Source organism: Pundamilia nyererei, unplaced genomic scaffold (genome assembly GCF_000239375.1).
Source record: "Pundamilia nyererei isolate P.nyererei 1_Seehausen unplaced genomic scaffold, PunNye1.0 scaffold00032, whole genome shotgun sequence".
NCBI lineage: Eukaryota > Metazoa > Chordata > Actinopteri > Cichliformes > Cichlidae > Pundamilia > Pundamilia nyererei.
The window spans coordinates 1,423,569-1,436,783 of NW_005187433.1; the positions used below are offsets into that span (position 1 = coordinate 1,423,569).

The 13,215-nt window shown below is 39.4% G+C and overlaps 1 long non-coding RNA gene across 1 annotated transcript in view; it reads right to left on the reverse strand.

Moving 5' to 3' along the window:
• Nucleotides 1-4,033: 4,033 nt before the first annotated feature.
• The window catches only part of LOC106456162 (uncharacterized), a 21,279-nt gene continuing 12,097 nt past the window's right edge, over nt 4,034-13,215 (reverse strand). The window contains exon 3 of the long non-coding RNA XR_001290326.1: nt 4,034-4,093. This is a non-coding gene — a long non-coding RNA (uncharacterized LOC106456162). The remainder of the gene's footprint in view (nt 4,094-13,215) is intronic.

Genomic DNA, 13,215 nt, shown 5'->3' on the forward strand with positions numbered 1-13,215 from the left:
CGACCTGAAATAAGTGGAGAAAGGAAACCAAAATGGCACCCGCGGCTGGCTAGGCTTTGGCATTTTTCCAGTCCTTCTACTTCATAAAACGTAACAAATAACAGGGTTCACCATGATTTATACCCCCACATTTAGCTGTGTTTCTTATCAATATTTTACAACCGTTTTAATATAGTTTTACTGGTTACAAACCTGCAAAACAGGGAAATGATGAGACAGAGACTGTAGAGACAACTGGTGAAGTTTCTTTGCCTCGTTTCTGCCATATTGGAGAGGAGGACCTATGACCTCGCTATTCTGTCTCACTGAGCAATGTGCCACCCGGAGGCTGGGGGGTGCAACTACCTCATTACACATAGTTCACTTCGGTGACAAATCTCTCTTTTTTTTTTAACAAGTACTACTTCTGATGGGATCACACATTTGTGTGTCACACTTTCAAAAAGCCAGACTTTCTAATATTTTAGAGTGCCCCTTGGTGTTATGGTCCGGGTGAGTGCAGGGTTTTTTCCATAGAGCCGGTGGTCCAACCTCTGGGCGGAGTCACCACATTCAAGCATGCAGTCCAAACCTGTTGGCATTTAAGCTGCCAGCACTCAGGACCAGGGCTCGCAACTACTCTTCGCCAGATCTTCACCTAACCTCTGTTAGTGTAGGACATCACAGTTCCTGTGATGCTGTTGATAGCAATATTCTCTGCTCACCTTGTGCTTCTCTGCTTGCAGTCATCCATCCGATCTCCACGCTCTAACTCTGACAATACTCACCTTCATTTGGACCTTGGTTTTCTTGGCAGCTCTTCTGCCACAGCTCATGCTTACTTCACCTGCCTGCCTGCCTCCCTGCCACAGTTACTGGAGATCATCACCGGCTGTAACCTTCACCATCTCACCGCCCACCTACAATAAGTAAGATAGAACTTGTCCGTGTTTGCTCTCACCTGACCTGATTACCTTCTGAACATTGTCTCCTCTCATTACGGTGACTCAAAGACTGCTGGTTTCACTCCCCGGCCTGACTTCCCTTTTCCCCACACCACAGGATTCGTGTGTATAAAGTTCCCTAGTATTCAGTGTTGTGGTAAAGGTCATATTTGCTACTCTACTTCTTAGAATATCATGTACATCTCATAGTTCACGTAGCATCATAGTTCACATTTCATAGTCACGTTATAGTTGTACTTCTCTGTTTGTAAATAAAGTCTTGTAATCACATTTACCAGTGCCTCTGTTTGTATCTGCAATTGAATCTGTTTATCTGGTTTGGCCTTCAGCCATGACACCTGGTACAAATAGTTCTCCAGGCTTTTCATTGGACTTGGCTGCTTCACTCATTTCCACTCATCCACTCATCCACTCAGTCCTCGTACCTGGCCTTTCTCAAACGATTTGTTTCATTAAATCACCTAACACAGCGGTCCCCAACCCCCGGGCCACAGACCGGAGTCGTTTGGTACCAGGCCACGGAGTTGAGGCTCGGGTGTGAAATTGATGTTTTTCAGGTTTCCTTGGATGTTTTCCTGTGTTGCAGTTGTGTCTTATTTTGAAAGGAATAATTACGTGTAACCATAGCGACCAGAGAGCATTAAGGGGCAGAGAGGAGGATGCTGCTCTCAATGTTGTTGGCGCATTTCAGGAGGACGCTGTTAATAATTACACAGTGAATTCGCATTTATTATTATATTTACAAAATACCACAGTTTTTGTCTTGGTCATATCATTTTATTTTGTTGCATTTATCCACGACACCTTAAAGGCCTTTCCGTGAAAATATTTTCTGACATTAAACCGGTCCGTGGCACAAAAAAGGTTTGGGACTGCTGACCTAACACTCACATGTGAATATGACACACATCATTTAACCAATGAAAACTCAAGGGATGAAGCAGCAACTTCAGCAGACAGCTAAGGAATTTGAAATGGTGTATTTAGCCATTTTTTTTAAACTACTACTATGTTACATGAACACATGATTTGTATCCATTTCTTTAACTGATTTGACAAAAAATTCAAAAGATAAGTTTGCCAGGAATAAAATAGTATTTTGGAACCAACAAGGTGATTTACAAAGGGCTGGTATTTGAAGATGTAGCATATCACAACCTGGTATGTCATGTGTCATTAAAACATTTGAGGGAAAACTAATCAAGTGAAGAACAAAAGAGGTGGCTGAACAAGAAAAAAAAATCTAATAAAGAATTAACACTGGGCCTGAGGGATATATTTGGCAGAGGATGTACCTACTGTTTGCTGAAACCTCATCACAAATGGCAATCAGAAATGGTGGCTATGAAGGAGCCATTCTTAAAAAAAAGGAAATGGGAAGAAAAGGGTTATCTATGCCAAATTACATGAAAACTGGTTTGAAAATCAGTAGCAACAGGTCTTATGAAGTGATGAATCCAAATGAAAATGATTTGGTTCAAATCATCCTTAGTATGTAGAGGAGAGAGGTACAACAATGAGTGTCTACAGGCATCTGTAAAACATGATGATGGCTGTATGTTGGGGATCTTGTCAAAATGGATGGAATTATGAATGCAGAAAATTGTCATCAGATTTTTATGTACCATGCAATGGTACACCATCTGGAAAGTGTCTGACTTATAGCAGCTACATTTTTCAGTATGGCATCCCAAACACACTGCTAAAGCATACCTTGATAGGAAAACATACAATGAAACACTCCAGCCTTTTTTCCCCTAGTGCCTACTCAAGTCAGTTTCAGCCGTTTTCCATTACAACTGAGCACAACCTAATGTGCATGGGGTCGTTATAATGAGGCAACCAAGAGTCCTGTGACTGGCCAATCATTGGCATGTAGCCTGTTCACATCACATTTTTGGGTTGACTAAGGTCGTTTGGAAGTCCAGCCAAGGAGGTACTAAAAGGGTACCTAGTACAAGGTGCTACTACCTAATGAAAGAAAAAGTTGAGTCGAGCTGAGATGAGTTGAGTAGGTACTAGTGGAAAAGGACTATCAGTGATGGATTGGCCTCTCCAGAGTCTGGGCCCCACCATTATTGAAGCAGTGTCAGTTCATGTTGACGGGGAATGCAAAAAAAAAAAAAAGCAGTCAATATCTGGAGCACAGATGGATTATGTAATGCTAGTGTGCACACAGGGGGTAAATGTAGTCTAAGCCAGTGGTTCTCAAACAGTGGTACGTGTACCACTATTGGTACTTGGGCTCTCTCTAGTGGTACGTGGGAAATCTCCCAAAATTTTGTTTAAGATTAAAAATTATATCATTGTGGAGGTATGCAAAGATGACACGAGAGTTCCTGAGGCGTCTCCCGAGTGTGAGCTTTTCCTTATCGCCAGCTGTCGCGGCTGCCACAGAGCACTGGCGGGCTTGTTTCCCTGGTCCTTAAAAATGCAAGGCGGTAGACAGCGCCGTGCTGCAGGGCCTAAATGCTGATGGCAAAAACACAGCCCTTTTCCGCGGTCATCACACGACGGGTGGACAGCGGATCGAGCGAGGCCACCACATGATGGTATATTTTGGTCGTTGGCTGAAATGCCGCAAAGAGCAAATTGAGCTTCGACGTGCACGAACCACAAAGGAGGGTCGTGAAGCCAGAAATCTGGCAGCTTAACCACCACAGCAAAAATTAAAACGTACAGCTCTGTTATCACTTCTAACATAAATGAAGACAGGAAACTAAACAGCAGTGGCGTTTGTAGGGTTACTGAAGTTGGGCTAGCTGGTATATAGTGATGTGCTACATGGTGGCTAGCTACTGTAACGTGCAGTGGAGATGAAGCCAGCCGCGGAGGTGTGCAGATGGATAGCGAATGAGCAACAGCTTCCGACTTTCTAAAAAGTACTCATTTATTTACAATATCAAAATAAGAGTGCTAAATTACATGTGCAAAACTTTATAAATAAAGATTAAAAAAATAAAAAATAAAAAAATAAGAGTGCTACCTCTACCACACATTACTAAAGAGCACACTAGTCCGCGTACACACGGGAGCATCCATTACAGGAGGAGTGCGAAGAAGAACCAAAAAAGGGGGTGACACACCAGTCATGAGACAGGAGGCGCCGCCATGTGGTGATACACTGCATTACAATAGCAACTGTTACACTACACAACAATGGTTAGTATAACATAAACCAACATGTTCTCACTCCCAAAGCGTAACATTTTATGCTAGGTGACAAATCGTCAACATATTGCGTTTTCGGCTACCCACCACGTTCCTAAATGACGACCTCGGAAAAAAGAGGAAATATGAGAACCGTCTGGACTCCATCTACACATGTTCGCTCTTTTTCTTCAAATTGCTTAGAAACACGCTATTTAACATCATTATAGTCCTGGTTAATATCAGGAATAAGGTTATGGTTAGGGCTAGGGATAAGGTTAGGTTTAGGGCTGGAATACAGGGCTGGAACATCTATTACCGCGGGAGCGTCATTGCACTGGATTCCAGCCATAACCCGCCGCGTACCATAAGAACGCCGAAGGTCTCCTTTCGCGTTCCTCAGGAACGCTGCGGGACGTGACAAAACGTCGACATGTTACGCCTCGGGAGTGAGAACGGGCTGCATAAACACAGTGAAGCTGGAGGATGAACGCTAACGTTTTACCACTCAATAAAAGAATGATTTAATGCAGTAAAGTTGTTATTATTATCACTTGTTACATCCTGTTTATGAGTTAAAATAAATAACATTCATACAAGAAATGAAATTGTCTCTTGTAAACTGTATATGGTGTTAAATAGCCCTATATTACTGTACTTTGATGTCAGTCATAAGGGTGGTACTTTAAGAGCCATATATTTTATGAGGTGGTACTCACTGTGAAAAGTTTGAGAACTACTGGTGTAGGCTTAAACCTGAAAGTACATATTCTTCTAAGACCTATTATTGTATCAGTGTGCTTTATGCACAATACAAGTACTTAAACAAAGTAAGAGCAAAATAGAAAGGCTGGTCAAGAGTTTGTTTAAAAAGTGAAAGCAGAGGGGTTCATCTTTATGCTCTTGACTTCAGATAAATCCTCTTTAAAAGGGATTACAACAGTGATTTTACTTTGGGCATTGAAATGCTTAGATGTTCAAACAATAATCTGTATGCTAATGAGTCTATTTGATATTTCATCTTAAGTCTATTTCTTTGTTGCCCTCTGATGCCTGCAATAAGCTATAAGGCAAAGCATGCATTTGGAATGGAAGTAGAAAATCTCTATTTAAAAGAACAGAATATGTGTTGCAACATTGAATAAAACTGAGTTACATCTCTGGAGGCGTTATATTAATCATATGAGCTTTTCTTTAGTGTCAGTTTCCAGAAGGCTGATGAGTATCTCAGGCTGACACAATGGCAACTGCGATAACAGATGGGAACAGAGAATGAAACAAAAGATTGTTTCATGGTAAAATAAGAAATGCTAGAATACTATTACATATAGCATGAGGATGCAAATTTAAAAGAATTTACCAATTTGATTCATTATTGATTCTCTTATTGTTTCTCATTGGATTCTCATTGGCTCCCCCTTCAGTCACCACCATCGCTAAGCAGCATATCAAAGACATTACATTTGTGCACATTAATTGCATGCTTTGTGGTCAAATGTTTGTGCATGTTGAAAGTATGTCCACTCTTTGTTGTGAAGAGTTTTGCTGTCTTTACTCAAAAAAAGTTATGTATTACACATTGCTTGTTGCCTTTTTTAAAAGTAATGAGTACGTTACTTAATTATTGCTGGAGAGAGTAATTTGTTACACAACTCATTGCATTACACATTTCTAATTTCGTTGTACTATTGTATTAGGTATGACTGTGCAATGACAGTAAAGAGTTATCTTATCTTATTACCTTCTAATTTCTCTGTAAAATAACCTGACAATTATTGTTAACAATATAAACCTCAGGCTACAGACCCATAGGCCAACACAAACGTCTGTCCTAATGAGGACACACATACAAGCTTTCTTGTAGTTTTTAGGTATGAACACAAAGTCAACAACACAAAACAACCCTGACCACAGAAACTTCAAAACGATCTCCACATTGATTCTACAGTAGAAACATAAACAGATAGAAACATAGGCTGCAGCCTGACTGATCGTCACTGCCTTTGTTACCTGTTGAAGTTCAGGGTCTGGCTGCTGGGCTTGGGTCGGCATTCACTCAGCTTTAACATCATTCATTCTTGGCTAGCTTGGCGTTACCATGCTATCTGCACATATGCTTGCAAAGATCCAAAGTTCTCTCTCACTTTTGGACATTGTCTTCTGTTGTTTGACACTGCAATGTAATGTGTCATGTTTCTCGATGGCTACCAATAGTATGTGCTCAAGATGCAACTTGCTAAGAGACATTTAATGAAATATTTGTTGTCACATATACATATTTTTGACCTGTATGGAACAGAGAAAATTAAGAAAAAATTTAAACTCCAGGTTTTGTTTTTTTTGCCGTTAAAGATGTATGACATTTGAAAGATTTGAACCAGGAAAAAGAACAGTTCAAAGAAACCATTAAAAACCCATTGCGATGATATTCACATCTCTGATGAGTGTATATGTATGTTGTTTTGCGTTGTTTCATTATCTAACAATGAAATAATAGCATAATTTTCAAAACCTGTGTGAATCACGATCACATATGTGTTGCACTACAAATTTAACTCAATGTCAGTGTTGACTGGGTATGTTCATCTACAGTAATTGCCTCCAATGATGTTTCACAGAGGGCTAACATTTTGCTGAATTTCTTTACTACCAAACACTGGAGCTGCTGATTACACTGATTAGCACCTTCAACCAGAGAGTAGGGTGCAATCACTGAAATCACCTGCCGCTGTGTTTGGTTGGAATTAAATTATGGTTGCTCTTGAGCTTCGACGACATATGGCAGGAAACCACTGTGCAAGAAATATGAAAATCTATTAAGGCAGACTCAAATTTCAAACAAAATCCCAGTGATAAGGTTTAAAGAATAGAAGGCATATGCATTTGAGAGGTGTACTAAGACACAACAGTGAAGTTAATAAAAATTGAGTCAATGGCATCATGAATCTAGGATATAAGGGAATTTCAAAATTTTCAAAATATGAAGAGCATCTTTTGTTTCACTTAAAAAAAATTATAAATAAAAGCAATATCTGGTGCCACATAGTTTCCACTTTTTGTGGCAAGCTTTTCCCTTACCTCTTTATGTATTCCATCCTACTGAATACTGAGAGCCTGCTTCAGCTGCGAGTGTGTTTTGATCCAGAGTGACATTCCTTAGTAAAGTGCTAATGGCGAGGCAGCGCTTTGGCAGAATTCCTTATTGTATTGAAGAGTTTTCGCCCCTGTGGCTTGTGGTGGAAGATCAGAAAAGTGTAATGGATTTAATGAGGCCAGTTGACTGTGAAAATAGTAGCATCTCCAGGAAGGTTCTGCAGCACAAAAAATGAAAAATACTCAACTGCAACTGCAGGCAAGAGTTTATATATTCATGTTTTAACTTTGCTAGACAAATATATGAAGCCATGGCATAACTTAAACTAGGACAAAGCCTTTTAGTAAAGTTGAATGTTGTTTTCTTCTTCTTGTGCTGCTTCTTCTAGAGGGCTAAACATACTTCCAATCAATGGCCACTGGATCACTTTTAGTTACAACTGTGTCATTTGACTTTTCTCAGTGTTCTGTTTTGTCTTCCTTTTTCACATTGCACCCAAGATTAAGTGGCCGAGTACTTTCCCAACTCTGACAAATCAAAAATTTCTCCTGTGAGGAAGGTCCATTGGGAAATGAGCTACTGTGATAGACCAGCAACAAGCTAGTAAAATGGATTACCACTTAGTACCTTCCGAAAAAGCATCTACCTTTGCAATATTTTAGTGTATGTGAAAGGATTTCTCTTTTCTCTGTGTGTCTTTTCTCTATTTACACAGACCAATAACTCTCTACTCCTTGCTTGCCAATAATTGTGTCTTTCCTGTCCCACAGGGCCTTCAAAGAGAACTTTGTTTAATTCATGTCCATACAGTTAACATGAGTCCAACAGATACGTCGATTTCGACAGGTTGTTCTAATAGTAGGGCTCAACCAGAGCCACCACAGAATCAACAGAAAGAGAAATGGGCCAAAATGTCTCCCGCAGAGAGCCCACTGGTGTTACCAGCTGAGACAAAGCAACAATCAGCAATCAGACTATGCTGCACAACTGAAACTAACAGCTCACCCTGTAGGGATTAGGTCCATTGTTTGAAGTCTAGACAGAGAAATACATTGATCTGCAAAGGATTTAACCCAAGCAAAAGTATAGCAATAAGAAGACTAAGCATCTAACTTGTGTTCGAATTCGGTCAGTGGAATAAAAAGACATTCAATATATTTCAAGTGAAACAACTTTATTCACAACCATCAAGTCAAAAATATTGTCTTTATGGTATTGTTTATCCTGATACACCATGTTTTGGCTATCTCGCAGCAATGCAAATTCTAATAGACACTATAAGTTTTAAGGAGCGTTAAAGTCCAATCCCTGACTAATGCATTGAATAATAAGGTGATGTCATCTCTCCTTTAATAACAAATTCCATCTGCTTTATTTCATGTCCGTCTGAAATTTTTTCCGACAACTTACTGACAACGTTTCACGTTTTTCCTAACTATTCCATGATGACTATTAGTAAGTGATAACATTCCTATTCTGAAGTAAACAACATTCAATAGTCGGATGCAATTCTTCACTTCTGTTGTTTTATTATGTTTATCATAATAAAGAATTTTGTGTCTCTATTTTTAATGATTGAATCTGATGATGTGAAAAATTGCAGTGGGGGAAAAAAAAGCTGGAAATCGACATATAAACAGCTCACAACTTCACTCTCGTGATGAAGTAATAAACAGTGCATTTATTACTTTTCAATGAGGTTTGACAGCGACACGGTGTTTAAAAAGTCATGAGTCCTAAGTGATAGAAAAGGATTTAGGTTTAATTGTGCATCATCATGCAGCTTCCAGTTAACAGTGTAAAGCTATTATGTGAGTGTATAATTTCTGTTAAAAAATGCCTAAATGAATAGAATAAAGGGCTGCATGAATATATGTATGAAAGGGTGAAAGTGGCCTGCGGCCTTAAAGAGTTTTGAGTGCTCATTAAGAATAGTGCTGTGTAAGTACCAAGAATCCTGCACATGCATATGAATTTGATTACACTTCTTTTTCTATCTCTCTTATCATGCAGGTAATTAAAGAGCTTACGAGACATAAGTAATGGCAACCCTGCTTGATTAATAATTACTGTGTGACTACTGGTAATATATCACATTACTGTACTAGAGATGTAACTTGATTAATGCTGTATAGAAATTTCTTTTACTTATGTATTAATCACATTATTTTATTGTATAATGCCTTGGTGCCACTGGATTTTAACAAGTCTCACACTCATACAGTAAGACAAATGGTGGGAGTCTAGTAAGGAAGTTGGGGGAAGCAGACAGCTCCACAGGAAGAATCTATTGTCTCTTTGAGGACTCTGGGAGGTAGCAAGGAAGTGTGAACCTTAAGGTGTAAATTTTGAAGTTTTATTTTCAAAATGTAAGTAGTGTTTTGTCTGTACTCGGTTTGTATTTTTCCCTCGTTTTTCTCCCTAATGCTTTTTCTCCCTGATGGACCCCCTATCTTTCCCCCCATCTGTTTGTGGTTCCATTTCACTGTTACACTGTTTTCAGAGCACATATTATATTCTATGTTTGACAACTCCTTAGAGCTTGAGTGTTATAATTGGGCAGAGGAAGATGTTCACTCTGTCAGAATCCACCCTAAAAAAAAAACTTGCGCTGCATTGAAGCAACAATCAATAAAGAATTCCTTTTGCCTCTTGAGCTATCTTTTACTTTATTCTTCTTCTTTCCCATTTGTTTTATTCACCCACTTAGCTCCCACTACTTCTAATTAGGCTGCTGCTGCCACTTCAGTGTTGTGTGAGCGTTGAGTGTTGTACTCTCAAGCTTGTCCATTTATTCTGTGTGCATGGACGAATGCGCAGAGCCACTGGCATGTGTATCTGTGCATGAGTGTGTGTGTGTGTGTGTGTGTGTGTGGTTTAACACAGAACACAGATTGTAGCTATGACAAGTCAGCTAATTAGCTGCTCAACTAACAAATGTGCCGATAACAACGCTGTACTTGCGGTGGTACCATATTTTTACTTTTTTACTTTTTACCAACAAAACTTTGATGAACAACCGAAATTTGGGATCAAAATAAGACTGACAAGTAATAAAGAAAAGATGAGTATATGTAGGTAATGAAGTGCCACAGGTGTGGTGTAGAAATTGTTATGTGTGTGTGTGTGTGTGTGTGTGTGTGTGTGTGTGTGTGTGTGTGTGTGTGTGTGTGTGTGTGTGTGTGTGTGACCTGATACAGCTAACAGTGGTATGGTAATGGTGTGTCAGTGACAGTAAAAAAAGAATTCTGGCATTGTGGAAAGTTATGTTGTTTCTGTGTGCCTTGTAATGCCATCATAGTACAGTACTGATGTTAAATGAGCTGGTTCTGGTGTAGGTTATCATCATAACACTTTACAGAAGTGGGGACTATTGACATTAGTGCTATAAAGCTGAGCACTTGACACAGACAGGTAAACAACATAAATTTACAACATCATGGATTGTATCCAATTTCACATTTTAGTTTTACCTTGTTTTCACTTGCGTTTTGATCCATCTTAAGCATCAGAACTAATTGGTTATATTTAGGGCTCAATTAAAAAAATACTGTTGTTAAATTGAAACATAAACTCTACAACAGATTTGGCCCCAGTCACCCAAGCCTAGAGACCATTTTTCATCAGGACCAGGCAACCGTGTGTCCCTATGGGATAAGTTTTCCCTGAGCATTTGAGAGTGGCTGCTGAAGATACTTGCAGTTACTGCCCAGTCAGTTGCTAACACAGTCATGTATTCCCAAAGACCAGATTGTAGCTCATGGTAAATGGTTGCTGGTTTTTTGGAGTCACTAGGTGAAACTGCTTACAAAGAGGTATACAATGCTGCAGCGAAAACCTCATTGCAATATGTGTTGGTTGCAATAAAATTGTCACAGTCATCTGTAGGTTGCATGGAAGGTGACAATTTCTCTCCAAACATTTGGCAGCTACTAAACTGCAAAGAGTGTGATGTAAACCAACAACAGAGGCCATTCAAAGTAAAGGTTGCATCTTTTGAAACTGTTGGTTTCAGCAATAATGCACAACTTCTACTTTGAAAGGATATGGCCTTGTTTCCAGCTTGCATCATGTTATTTCAAGCGTGGTTGGTTAGTGAGTTTTTGCAGGCAAGTCAAGCTCTTCCATGCAAACTATGAGTGGCTGCAACACTTTGGTAACCAAAGTAATGATAAGATGCAGCACACTCTTTGTGACCAGTTTCACCTAGCAACTTCTAGCAATTTCAGGAAAACACTCACCATTTGGTCAGGGAACACACATCTTTCCCTAGCAACCAGAGCTTACCAGGGGGTCACCAATCAAATCAAATCAAATCAAAATCAAATCACTTTTATTGTCACATCGCATGTGCAGGCACACTGGCACAGCACATGCGAGTGAAATTCTTGTGTGCGAGCCCCACAAGCAACAGAAATGTGCAAACACAACAACACAAACCAGCAAATACAAGAATGGCTACATCTGAAACTAATAAATATATGTACAATATATAATAGTTACCATGAAGTCCTGTAATTTGGCTCATTTTCATGAAAGATGCCTCCCTTTTTTCCTTTCTCTATCTAAAAGCAAAGTTGAGCCACACACTGTAGCTCCTGCAACCTCAATGGTATTAATAAGCTTGTCCTCCATTTCTTACCCCAGCTTGTAGGTTTACACTATACATAATGAAATAGATGTTTTTTTACTGAAGTTCTAATATTTTAACCCACACTAAATGCGTATTCACCTCTATTGGAGTCAGCCGTCATGTGACACCAATACAAATGACTACCAAATTTGCCTCAGTTTACATTACTGCACATACATGCATTGCATGCAACTGCATTGTCTGCTAGTCTTTCAGTTGCTGCCTACATTGGATCTACATTGTTGATTTGACACAAGTTTTTACGCCAGATGTCCTCATTCGTCAGGGCTTGTCGAACCAGGTGTTTCATGTGTAAGTGTTAACTATTATAGGTTAAAAGACAAAAAAAACCCCACAGAAAACCGAGAACAGTCAGTTCGACAAAATTTAAAATAGGGAATGCAAATATTGTACGTGTCTTTAGGATGTATGTGAAACCATTAATCACATTTTGCATGTCACTGTGCATGCCAAATATCCTTGCACAACATACTAATTGCTTTTCGATGCGTCTGCTGGGGTATGAATGTGTGTGAATGTTAGCTAGAAAGCAGTTGGTAAAAAAGGCATAGAAAAAATTGCTTCTATGAAGAAGTGAATGAGGCAAGTTGTGTAACACGCTTTGAGTGTTCAGGTAGAGTAGAAAAGCGCTGTATAAGAACCAGTCTATTTACCATTTACTTTGTATTTAAAATTGCACATAGTCAGATAAGTTTACTGAGTGCGGTTAAGTGGTTTATTATCCAAGTTTCTGTGCAGATGGTGATTATGCATCCCTTTGGTTGTGTGGTACCGTTGGATCAGTCTGACAGAGCCAAACCTTCTGATCTTTTTCTTTATCATAGTACAGCATAACAGTTGGCATGGCTGCTATCATTGCCAATGAGAGAGGGAGGGGCTTAACCTGTCTGGTGTTGCGTTTGGATTGTAATATATGTGAACCAAAAGGTAACTGCTGTTTGCGAATTAATAAAATTAGAATCAGTTATTTAACAAGACTAGTGTTTCTTGTGTTGACTAGTAACGCACACATCCCTAGTTTAAAGTAATGGTGAATAAAACAGGAAGTTTATTTAGTTACTTTTTATTAGAGTCAGAAAATAGGATGGTATAAGATTTTCTCGTTGGTAAATATCCTGTCAATTACAAGTTGTTAGCCAATAGTAATGTCATGTCTTCAGTTATACAGTCAGAGCAACCCCATGCACGTCCAGTGGGGGCGTTCAACAGCGCCAGGCTTCCTTTGCTTTAGCTTGCTTGACTCAACCCAGTTGGAGAGAAGAGGTATCACAATGGTTGTTATCAGCTTTCTTTCTGCTTCAGGCTCTGTACATGCTCACATAAAAAAGGGTGCTTTGCGGGTCATGTGACCCTTGTTCTGAGCAAAATGATCA